An 11,137-nucleotide genomic window follows, 5' to 3' on the forward strand; every position below is an offset into this window, starting at 1 on the left:
TTCTCAAGTGGGTAAGATGATACAGCCACTCAGAAAACTATTTAGAAATATCTACTACAGCTAAATATACAGAGTGACCACACCTCCTTTTGCTTCCTGGATGTGAGAGCCTGCATCCCCCCCACCCCCAGCCAACCAAATCAACTAGAAAAAAAAACTAAGATCTCTTTCTGCAGAAGAAGGAATGAGTAAAAAGTGGTTTGTTGATACACGCCAACAAACCCAATGAGAAGGCACAAGCTACGGATGGGCATACCATGTGGATGAATCTGACAGACAAGGAGTTGCATATAAGAAGCCAGCCCTTTAATCCCAGCACTTTGGAGGCAGAGGCAGGTGGATCTGTGAGTCTGAGGCCACCCTGGTCTACAGGGTGAGTTCCAGGACAGTCAGGGCTACACGGAGAAATTCTGTCTCAAAAATTAAAAAGGAAAGAAAGAGGGGAGGGAAGAGGGAGGGAAGGAGGGAAGGAAGGAGGAAGGAAGGAAGGAAGGAAGGAAGGAAGGAAGGAAGGAAGGGAGAGAGAGGGTGCAAGCAGGCAAGCAAGAAAGCAAGCCAGTCACAGCATAGGTAGTGGGTATTCCCAGGATAGGAGGGTTGTGGACAGGCAAGAGGAAACATGGGGAAATTAAACTGGGAGAGGCACAAAGAACTTTCTGGAAAAGTTGGAAATGTTGTATATTTGGGTCAGGGTTAAAGTTAAAAGCACATTTCTATACATTAAAATCCACAGAGTAGTGTGCTCATAACGGGTTCACTTTATATGAATTAAACCCAATAAAAAATAAATTTATTCCTATAGTTCCAGCACTGGACAGGCTGACGCAGGTGATCCTGCAGTACATGGCAGAACCCCATAACCAAAAATAGAGCTGATAATATTTTTTTTTTAAACTCCAAAATACCAAACCAGTGAAATGTCATTTTATCCCACAAGAATAGGAAAATAATTTGTAAATATATGTAAGTCCCACTCTCTCATTTCTGGCAGGTGAGAGTCATTTAGAAAGATATTTCAGAAGAGCAATCCTGAAAACTCAAACAATGCCTGTTCCTTAACTTATCCTGTGAAAGAAGCCAACAGATGCACAAAAATACTTTTAGAAAGACGCCTAACTCCTCGTCGCTTAGAACAGTAAAGACATTTGGAGCGCCCAAGGACTGATTAAATAAACTTGCCACAAGTGTGAGACAGGATGTATTAATTACCCACAACAACGATGGAAGAGGGGCTGGAGAGATGGCTCAGTGGTTAAGAACGCCCGTTGCCGTTGCAGAAGACCCAGGTTCAATTCTCAGCACCCTAGTGGCAGCTCACAGCCATCTGCAAATCCAGTTCCAGGAGATCCAGTGCCCTCTTCCAGCCTCTTCAGTCACCAGGCACGTACAAGGTGCACAGATATACAGGTAGACAAACACCCACACACATAAAATAAAACCATAATAAAAATTTAAAAGTAAAAAAAAAAGATTTAATAGAATAGGTAATAGCAAAAGAAAAGTCATAAAAGAGAATGGTCCTCATAATCTCATTTTCATAAAAGGTTACAGATGAATTCATGGATAGACAGAGAGGCTAGGCAGACAATAGCTAGACAGAGACGGAAGGACGTCTGCTAACACTAACCATTGTTCTCTTTGAATGTCCAGTCGCAACAATGTTTAAAGTGGAGGAGTAGGTTTACCTCGCGGTTTTGGAGGCTGCAAGTTTAAGATTGCATGGCCTCGTCTGTTTGACTGGCAAAAGCTTATGGCCACAATGTACGTGGAAGAAACCACAAGGTGACACCAGAGGCATGGGATAGGTGGATTCTCTGGGGACAGAAGGGCGAGAAAGGGAAACTTGTCACCTTCTGTCACTTCTGGGCCTGTGTGATCCCAGCCTTCTGCCGTTCTCCCGCTTTCAACTACATTGCTGTCAAACTCATGAGGTGGAGTCCACGCTGGAGATCTGTACACAGAGGATCCTCGCTGCTGCCGGGCTGCGAGATGAACTCGGCTCCTTTCTTGCACATCCTCTTCTCGGCAACCTGTGGAAGAAAACCGACGAAGGCGGAAAACCCTGCAGTTGGTGTTTGGGGGGCTTTCAAGTAAAATAAATCAGTGTCTTGCCTTTATGGTCACAATAAGCTAGTTAAGAAAGCTGGGCCCACTGACTCCCTAAACTAAAGGAAAGGGGCCATCTGTGTGTCTGAGGCTAGGGTCTAAAGGAGAGGGGCCCTCCTTGTGCCTGAGGCTCAACACTGTACCTAGAAACCATAGCTGAGCTGGTGAGTGACTGTAGGCATAAGGACCTGAGGTGTGTATCCAGAACTCACTGTTTAAAAAGCTAGACTTCACAACGTGTGTTCGAGGGGTTAAAGCTCCAGAGGCAGAGATGGGCCGTTGCAGAGGGCCCACAGTTTGGCCAGCCTAACCTACTGGTTTCAGTTCCTGGCCAAAGAAAAACCGTCTCACAAAACAAGGTGGGCAGCGTCTGAACAACAACTGAGGTAGTCCTCTGACTCCACAGTGAGCACACACACACGAACATACACACACATACACACACACACACACACACACACACACACACCTCACATGCTCTGAGCGACTGGGGCCTTAGGTGACTTTGGGGTTTCTCTTTTCCCTCAGAGCCTTTTGCTAGACTCAAGTCTAGACTCTTGAGTTTCTTCAATGACTCCTTTGGGTCTTCAGTCTAGAGGCTCAGGAGACATAATTATGTCTCCAAGAATTAGCTGACCATGAGCAGACAGCGTATCCGACATCTGACTTTACTTTGATAATTTCTTTCTCTTTTCCCTGGTAAAGATCACCCTTGTGGGAAGGGGAAGACGGTTTATATTTAATAGCAGGATCAGCTACTCCTATAGTAGGTTGGACCACCATCTGGAGGTTCTGGCCTCTGGGTATTTGTTTTGTTTCGTTTTGTTTTGTTTTGTTGAGACAGAGTTTCAGTGTGTATGCAGTCTTGGCTGTCCTGAAACTCACTCTGTAGACCAGGCAGGCCTCGAACTCACAGATCCGAGGGTTTTGCCTGTTTAGCCACCCCAACACAATGATGAAGGAACCACAGACACTGGGCTTTTACACAAGTCCCTGGCCCTGCCTGGTTCCCACTTCCCACCTCACCCTCCCCTGTCTCCTGCTCTTACCATCCCGTACCCATCCTTCTACACCCTCAGGCTCCTGAAGGGAACTGAAGAAGATGGTACAGGAGGAAGAATTCTTTTTAACCTAAAACACCCTCCTGCACCTGATGTGTTTCCTTCGTTACCTGCATCTTAATTCATCTGTGAAGGCCACACCCCATCTCCTCGCAATAAAAGAATGCACTATGCTGTAGGCTCTGCCCAGGAAGAGTTGGTCTGGTCCAGCCCAATCCTCAAAGAAAGGCCCCACCTCGGATCAGGTGCACCAGCTTGTAAGAGACCATCCCCATCGGGAATTGGCCCCATCTTTCCTCAGAGAAAGGGGGTGGGGTGGAGAGGGCCATGAAGCACTCGCCTGAGATTCCAGCCACCTGTACACAATTCTGCCCTAACCGTACGTGATCTCTCAGGAGGTAGTCGAGTATACTGGCTCGAGAGGATTAATGAGGGGCTCCCCATCCTCCATGTTGAGTGAAGTCTGTCCAGGGCAGCTAACACACCCACCCCCAACCCCATGTTATAAGCCAAATTAACTCCTTAATTCCACAGGTTCAATTTGGAAGATTATAGTTGGGTTTGTCACTGGGACCTTATAAGGAGGGAACGGGCTTTGTTCATATGTTGACCTCATGCTTGGAGGTCCTACCTGATTGGTAGCTAGAGCTACAGAGTGCCCATTTTACACTGGCTCCGTTGCCTTGGGGACCTGTGACAGTCAATGCATGTGTGAGTGCCCTGTGTAGGGAAGATAGAATTAGTTGTTAGAGCCAGGGAGTGGGGTGTGGCTTGAGATCAAAGTGATTTTGCTAAAGGATCCCCCTAGAAGACACCCCTGATTCTCCAGCTGGGGTGGGGAGCGGAGGCAGGGGTGTCTGTGCTTGCAGGCAAAGGTCACCAGAGAGAACACAATACCTTGAAAAGATGTTCCTGGGCTGGAAGCCACCGAATTCTCCACTTATTTACCAAGTACTTTTCATCTTCAAAGCCCTGCGCCTCAATTAAGTAATTAATAGGTCTGGTCATGTCCACAGCTGTCCCGAAATAAGGCTGGCTGGGGCTTTGCTTTTCCTCCAGGAGACACGCTTTCACGTGGAGTCCAGAGAAGCCCGGAGAAGAAGGCCAGAGTCCAACTCCTCTGACCTCCACTTCGGACCAGTTTAAGTTGTGTATGGGAGGAAAACACGCACAGAGGCTGTGGTCTGCTGCCCCCTGGAGGGTGTCTTGATAACAGCAAGCAAGTGGACTCACGTAAACAATGCCTCCAGTAAGAGGAAGAAAACAGATGATTTTGTCAGCAAAGGAGTGTCTGGCCAGCCAGAGCCTTCTTAAAAGGGGGAAAATATTAATTCACAGCATAACAACTCCTCTCTCTCCTCAGCCACAGCCTAGACAGACAGTGCTGGTGCTGAGTTAACAAGTCTACGGGCCGAAGCCTTCAGAGTAAAATGGGAGAGCTCGTGGACTGACGGGTGAAAACTCCCCTTCGTACATCAGAGGACGAAAGGAAGGTAATTGCCCTCAATACTTGTTTTTCATTTGGAAAAATCCAAAGCAAGAGGCTTTGAAGGAGTAAAGATCTGATTATAATTCTAGGCTCTGTGCCAATGGGATAAATCGTCAGGCGGATTTTTTTTTTCCTAGCATCGACTCCCTTTGCATCTGATGCCAGTGGCATCAGGAAAGAGCTCCAGAAAGGGTGTTGTTCCTACATCATTGATAAAATGTAGGGTGCCGCCAGTGGTCATAGCCTGGCCACCCCAAGCCTGTGAAGAGCCTGGGTCCTACTTTGACAGCTTGCGTGGTCTCTGTGGCCTGGCCCAACATGTCTAGGGACTTCTAGTTGTAGACAAATTAACAAACAAATAAGTAGAGAATATTGAGAGGGCGCAGAGACTCACAGGATATGCCTCAGGCTATGAGTACTCCCGCCACGTGACTTGTCGATGTACAGAGCCGTCTGCTAGCCAGGCCTGGAGTCGCAAAGAAAGTGGGGATGGGGCATCCATCGGCAGTGGGTCTGTGGGCTTCAAGTCAGCCAGCAATATTCCATGAGCGATGGGGGAACAGCCGAGAAGCAGGTGCACTGGCTCCACTGACTGTGCTTGAAGGATACGCACGGTGACGATCTATGCTCCAGTCTAAGGCAACCATGGGGGGCTGGAGCTCTGCCTCTGCTCCCCAAGGAGCTTAGGTTAGTGAGACGTGGGGCTGGAGAAGGTGCTTGTGATTCGAAAAGCTGATGCAGAAGGAGTCAAGGCCCAGCAGGTGGGAGCGCTGCTACCATTTGCCCCGGAAAGCAGTGGATAATGGAGCTGGGCGTCATCCAGACATGGGGATCAGCCAAGCCGTGAAGCAAAGAAAGGCAGCTCCGGACACAGACAGAGGGCATTGCCCCGGATACAGACACTCTATGACAGTGCCTCGAGAGCAGCTTTCTCCGGCTGACACCCAGAGTGACCCGAGTACCTGGAAAGTCCACTGTTAAGATGGTCGGACAAGCCGTCTTGCAAGAGGCTCATCCAAAACTATGGGGCAGTGGCATAAAATATCCAATCCCATTGACTCCGCCCTGTCTGCAGTGACTGAAGGCCACTCACTGGCCAAGACCCAGAGAGCAGCCGAGTGCGGTTGCAGTCTATCCAAATTCAATTTTCTACTGAGAGTGGAAACAAGTCGCCAAGGTAAACTCGGGTCATGACTTAGCAGCAACTGACACAACAAAAACATTGTCATCAGGGAGACACAGCTAGGTCCTTGCCACCATGGGAGGATGGTAACATGCCACAGCCAGCTGCTGCTGCTCAAACACTTTTCAGAGAGACGTTTGTTTTTATTGCACAACTACGGGATGATGTCATTATATTCCCCGTTTTACAGGTGGGGAAACTGAGGCACACAGCACCGTCAAGTGGCTACCTAAACTCCCAAGGTAATAGCAGCACAGGTCTGAACCCAATCTCTCTCTCTCTCTCTCTCTCTCTCTCTCTCTCTCTCTCTCTCTCTCTTTTCTCTCTCTCTCTCTCTCTCTCTCTATTTTTTACACTGAGAGAGGCCAGAAATATCATCTGCAGACTCTGATGGGGAATGACCATTGCAAAGACGTGATGGTCACCCTGGGAAGTGGGGCACTGGGGATGAGCCAGTGTTTCTCACACCCTACAGAGCTGGGGTGTCTATGCCAGAGCCATTCCCAGCATGTTCTCACTATAACTCCAGGCTTCGCTAGTCAAATGCAGAGACTATACAGGGCTTGAAGCAAGTCAGTGTGTGTGTGTGTGTGTGTGTGTGTGTGTGTGTGTGTGTGTGTGTATGTGTGTGTGTGTGTTTTAAATTTTTATTTACATCAACATTTTTAGTGTGTATAAGCCAACAACAGGTGTTTATTGAGCCACTGCGCTCATCCCTGCAGAGAGCCATTCCTAAGAGCCAGGACTATCGAGGGTATTCACTGATGACTGAGGGGAGCTCAAAGAGGAGAGCTCTGTGGGAGAGCATATAGGCTCAGGTCCAGGAAATATGGCTGCACCATGAAAATGAAGATGCCCTTTCAGAAGCCAGCTAGGGTAGAGGAATAGCCCCAAGGAGACAGGCTCCTAATGCTAGCCTCTCCTGCTGCAGCCTCTCTCCCACCCCAGTCACCCCACACCTGGTTTCCTCCATAGGCTGGGGGAGAGTTGGAAGTAGAGACCTGTTCTTTCAGATGTCAGCCATGTTTGTCTGTGGGTACCATTCCTCCTGGGATGAAGAACTATCTCTAATGTCCAGAATCCTTTTCCATCTGCCTCATGTTGGCCCTGCACACATCTAAGGGAGCGCCATCACCCTGAGCTCTAACAGCACCTGACACAGGATGATCATGGGTGACGGCAGAGGAGACTTGGAGGTCTCTTCACCACGTCCTCAGTGTCGCATTCTTTGAAAATTTTTCTGCCCCTTTATTTTTTTTTTCATTGTAAGATGAATTACATGAGGCTTATATCAGGTATGACATGATATCATTTCACATGAAACAATAAGATATTGAGAGATTAATTTAGTGTCTTCAGCTTTTCATCAGGAGGTGTTTTAGTTTCTCTCTTCGTTTCTGTAACAAAATACCTGGCAAGAAGCAACCTAAGGGGCACGGGGTTTATTCCAGTTTACAGATACGGGGGCGCTGTCCACCGTAGCAGTAGAAGCACAGGTAGCTGATCCCATTGTCCATAGTCAGGAAGCAGAGAGTAATGGACTCTGGTGCTCTGCCCGCCTTCTTCTCTGTCTTCAGTCCAGGACCTCGGTCCATGGACTAGCACTGCCCCATACTCAGGAACACCGCTCCTCCTCAATTACCACAATTTAGATAGCCCCTTAGTAATATGATCAGAATCTGGTTGCCTCCAGATCCCCTCAAACGGACAGTCAATATTAACCATTATGGGAGATAGGTGAAAAATCAGATTTGGCTACTGGGGAAGAGAAACTTGAAAACACAAACACGTCAGCGGCAACATTAAACTCCACAGAACATCTGAGTCCATCAACAGAGCACAGCGCGTGGGGTGGGGTTGCCAACGAGGGTACTAGAGTTGAGAAGTTGTAAATTCCCCAACCCCCAGGGGCCTGGCACGTGACCTGACACTTTCTGGGAGGAGATAAACCTTCAGAGTGAGCCACAGTCATCATCTTGTCAACTTTCTGCTTTTTCCACCAGCCCTGGACACAAAGCCAGGCATGGGACAGGGGAAACACAGTCACTTTCCAGTGATGGGCACCTCCTGTCAAAGCTTGGCTACCGTTTTGTCAGAAGAAGAGGTGAGACACATGGTGGGGCCTTGGGAGACCATTGCAGGCAGACGAGGCACCATAGCAGGGAGCTGGACACGTCTTGGTGGCACTGCCCAACACACACACACACACACACACACACACACACACACTGGAGATTGTCAAGGTGCAAGGTGAGGGTGAAGGTGGACACTGCATACCCCTCCCTGGGGGCGTGGCTGCCTAGCCGATACAAGCTCCACACCCTCTTTCTCCCACCCGCTCCAAACACAGATTTCTAGAAGAGTGACACAGTGGAGACCGATCGATTAGTTCACACTTCCAGGTTTGAACCTGCCCCTTTCCAAACCAACATCCAGTCCTTCCATCTGCAAAACGGGGGCAGGTCCTTAGCATTTGTCTCGATGACCTGGCTGAGAAACAAACCAGGAATGTGTGTGTCACCCGGCACAGGATCTGCAGATCTCTGCTCCCAGACATCCATTGTGTCTAGTCTTTCCCTCTTGTGTTTGAGCCTAGAAGATCTCTAACAGCTCTCAGAAGGGGTCAGGCCTGTCCATGCCTTCATCTTGGACTTCAGATCTCCCTCCAGTTGGTGGGGATTTCTTGCTGTATTTGTAACAAAGGAGTAAACCATGGACATTCCGTGATGTAATAAATGCCAGGACTTCTTAGGTTGCTTGGACACGGACTCTTGGACCCCAAGACTGGTGCTTGCATGCGATAGACAGTAAACACACCTTTAGCTTGTCCTTAAAGATGCACAAGAGGCTGGGATTTAGCTCAGCCGTGAGGGCGCTTACCTAGGAAGCGCAAGGCCCGGGGTTCGGGCCCCAGCCCCGAAAAAAAGAACCAAAAAAAAAAAAAAAAAAAAAAGATGCACAAGAGACAAGTACCCTACAGAGTACATCCAGCCCCAGTCAATTCTCTGTGGTCAGAGCCAGGCCATCTGGGGTCTCTTTGAAGCTCTTCCTCTTTCCAATAGATGTTGACTTAAGTGTTTCTGAAGAGCTGAGCAAAGGCCCAGGTAGTTCAGACAGAAGGTCTTGAGTTATGTTATTTGCAGTGTGTGCGTATGTATAGGTTAACGTGTGCATGTGAACGCCTGTACCCGTGTGTGCACATGATCCATGGAGGCCAAAGATCAACCTCATGTATCATTCTTCAGGAACCCCCCCCCGTTGTCTTTTGAGGCGGGGGCTCTCTCTCTCTGGAACTTGGGGCTCACCAATTAAGGTACACTAGCTGGGCACCAAGACTGTGGACCCAGCTATGTCAGAGAGCATCTCCAGTACTGGTATTACAAGCTCAAGCCACTTGCTGGGCTGTTGAGAAGGGTGAAGGGGATGGAACTTGGGTCCTCACACATGCGAACCAAGAACTTTACCAATGAGCTATTTCCCAGGCTCTGGGTCTAATTTATAACTGATTATCTGCTACTACACTGCTGAGAGAAAGGCTTCTTTCTGGTCTGGTCTGTAAGATGAGCGTTTACCTTGTCCCAACCCTTGGGTGATGGGAAGACTAGATTCCAAGTCTTTCCTCAAATGCTACAGCTGTGTCAGGTGTCAGCTCCCAGGGTCCTTCCCAGGCTGATATGTGGGGATGGTGGATTCAGAGACTATGTTTTAGATGGGATCCCCCAAAAAGTGCTGGCTGCCACTTCCCAAGGGTGGGAACCCTAATCCCACTGGGACCCCAGGTGAGCCTCCACACCTGGAAGGTCGCAGAATAATGGCTCCAGTGGGAGTCCATGTTCAGGAGCATGATGAATGCAGAAAGCGTTTGATAAACTGTTTCCACACAGAGGGTCTGTGTGGTCATTCTGTCTGCTGTTATCATGGTCATTCTGCAAGTTCAATGACCGAGACTCTAAGACACACAGGAGCTGGCGACTCTTGACGAGTGGGGACCTTTGAGGTAAATAAGATTGTGAGAGACAGAAGAGCTGGGCCTATCTTGGGTTCTGCTGACTGAGACCTGGAGCTAAGGACATCTCTGCCTGAGGACTCACTCGTAAAGACACTTTATAGTGAGTAGAACTCACTGTAAGGACACCTGAGGACTCACTCATCAACGTGGCTTCCTGCTGCATGCTCAGATCGGCAGACCCCCCAAGATCTATAGGCATGCTCTGGCCACACCACTGGTAAAAGGGCCTTGCGGCAAAACATCAGCAGGACCTGCTGGGCCCAGATCTCCTGTAAGTGTTCCCTTGGATGCAGCATCTTGTCATTTGGAAGCATGAGCACTAGGAGGGAGGTTCGTCATGGACAGTAGCAGTTTGGTATCTGGGTTCCATGGTTTCCAACTGAAGAGGAAGCTTAAGTCTTAGTCTTTATCAACAGACAGAATTCATGCTGATGTTTGAGTCTCCGATGGAACAGCAGTGAGAGGCATCGAGCCGACCTCTCCTGAAAGGATTATTCTCTCCAAAGAACAGGTTGGCTATATCACGTATTCAGCCATTTTTCATTCTTTGTGAGTGCCCCCTGCCTTCTGCCCTCTCTGCCATATGCGGAACAGCACAGACCCTTCTTCAGAGAAGCCTTGGCACAGGCAGCCACCAAACCTGGGACTCCTGGTGTCCTTATCTCCATGTTAAATACCCAATCTCGGCTCTCTTATTATTGCAAATAATATAAAAAGAAACTAGACTTAAACCGCCTAAGATGTGCAGAGTCCCTCTCAGACATCATGAGCCTTAGCCAGTGGTCTGTGGATTGGCTCCTGCTTAGCAACTCTGACGTGTGAGAAGAGGAAGGACTCATCTGAGATCAGGTGGCAGATTGGGAGCTGAGCTGGGGCTCCCAGGATCATTCTTCCCCATCCTAGAATCACAGACCAGCAGTGACAGGACTACATACGACTTCTCTGCAGCTGTGATCTCCCAACCATACTTGTAGTGAGGATAGACCCACTGAGAGTCAGATTTGGAGAAAATGCCAGAGATACCTCATGGGCGGGGACGTCCTATGAACTCATGAACAAGACTCAAAGAGACAGGTTTAAAATGATCAACTCAAACCGTATAGCCATGTACCGCCCCTGTGCAGATAGTTCTCAGTTGTCCAAGACTGCAGGCTGAGCAAGTCATGTCGAGCAATCTAGTAATGTCCGCATGTCCCTCCACAGCCTACACTTCGGTTTCTGCCTCCAGGTCTCTGACCTGAATTCCTTCCTCAACTCCCCTCCATGATGAACGGTGCCCTGAGAGTTGT

This window comes from Rattus rattus, chromosome 4 (assembly GCF_011064425.1).
Source record: "Rattus rattus isolate New Zealand chromosome 4, Rrattus_CSIRO_v1, whole genome shotgun sequence".
Lineage (NCBI taxonomy): Eukaryota > Metazoa > Chordata > Mammalia > Rodentia > Muridae > Rattus > Rattus rattus.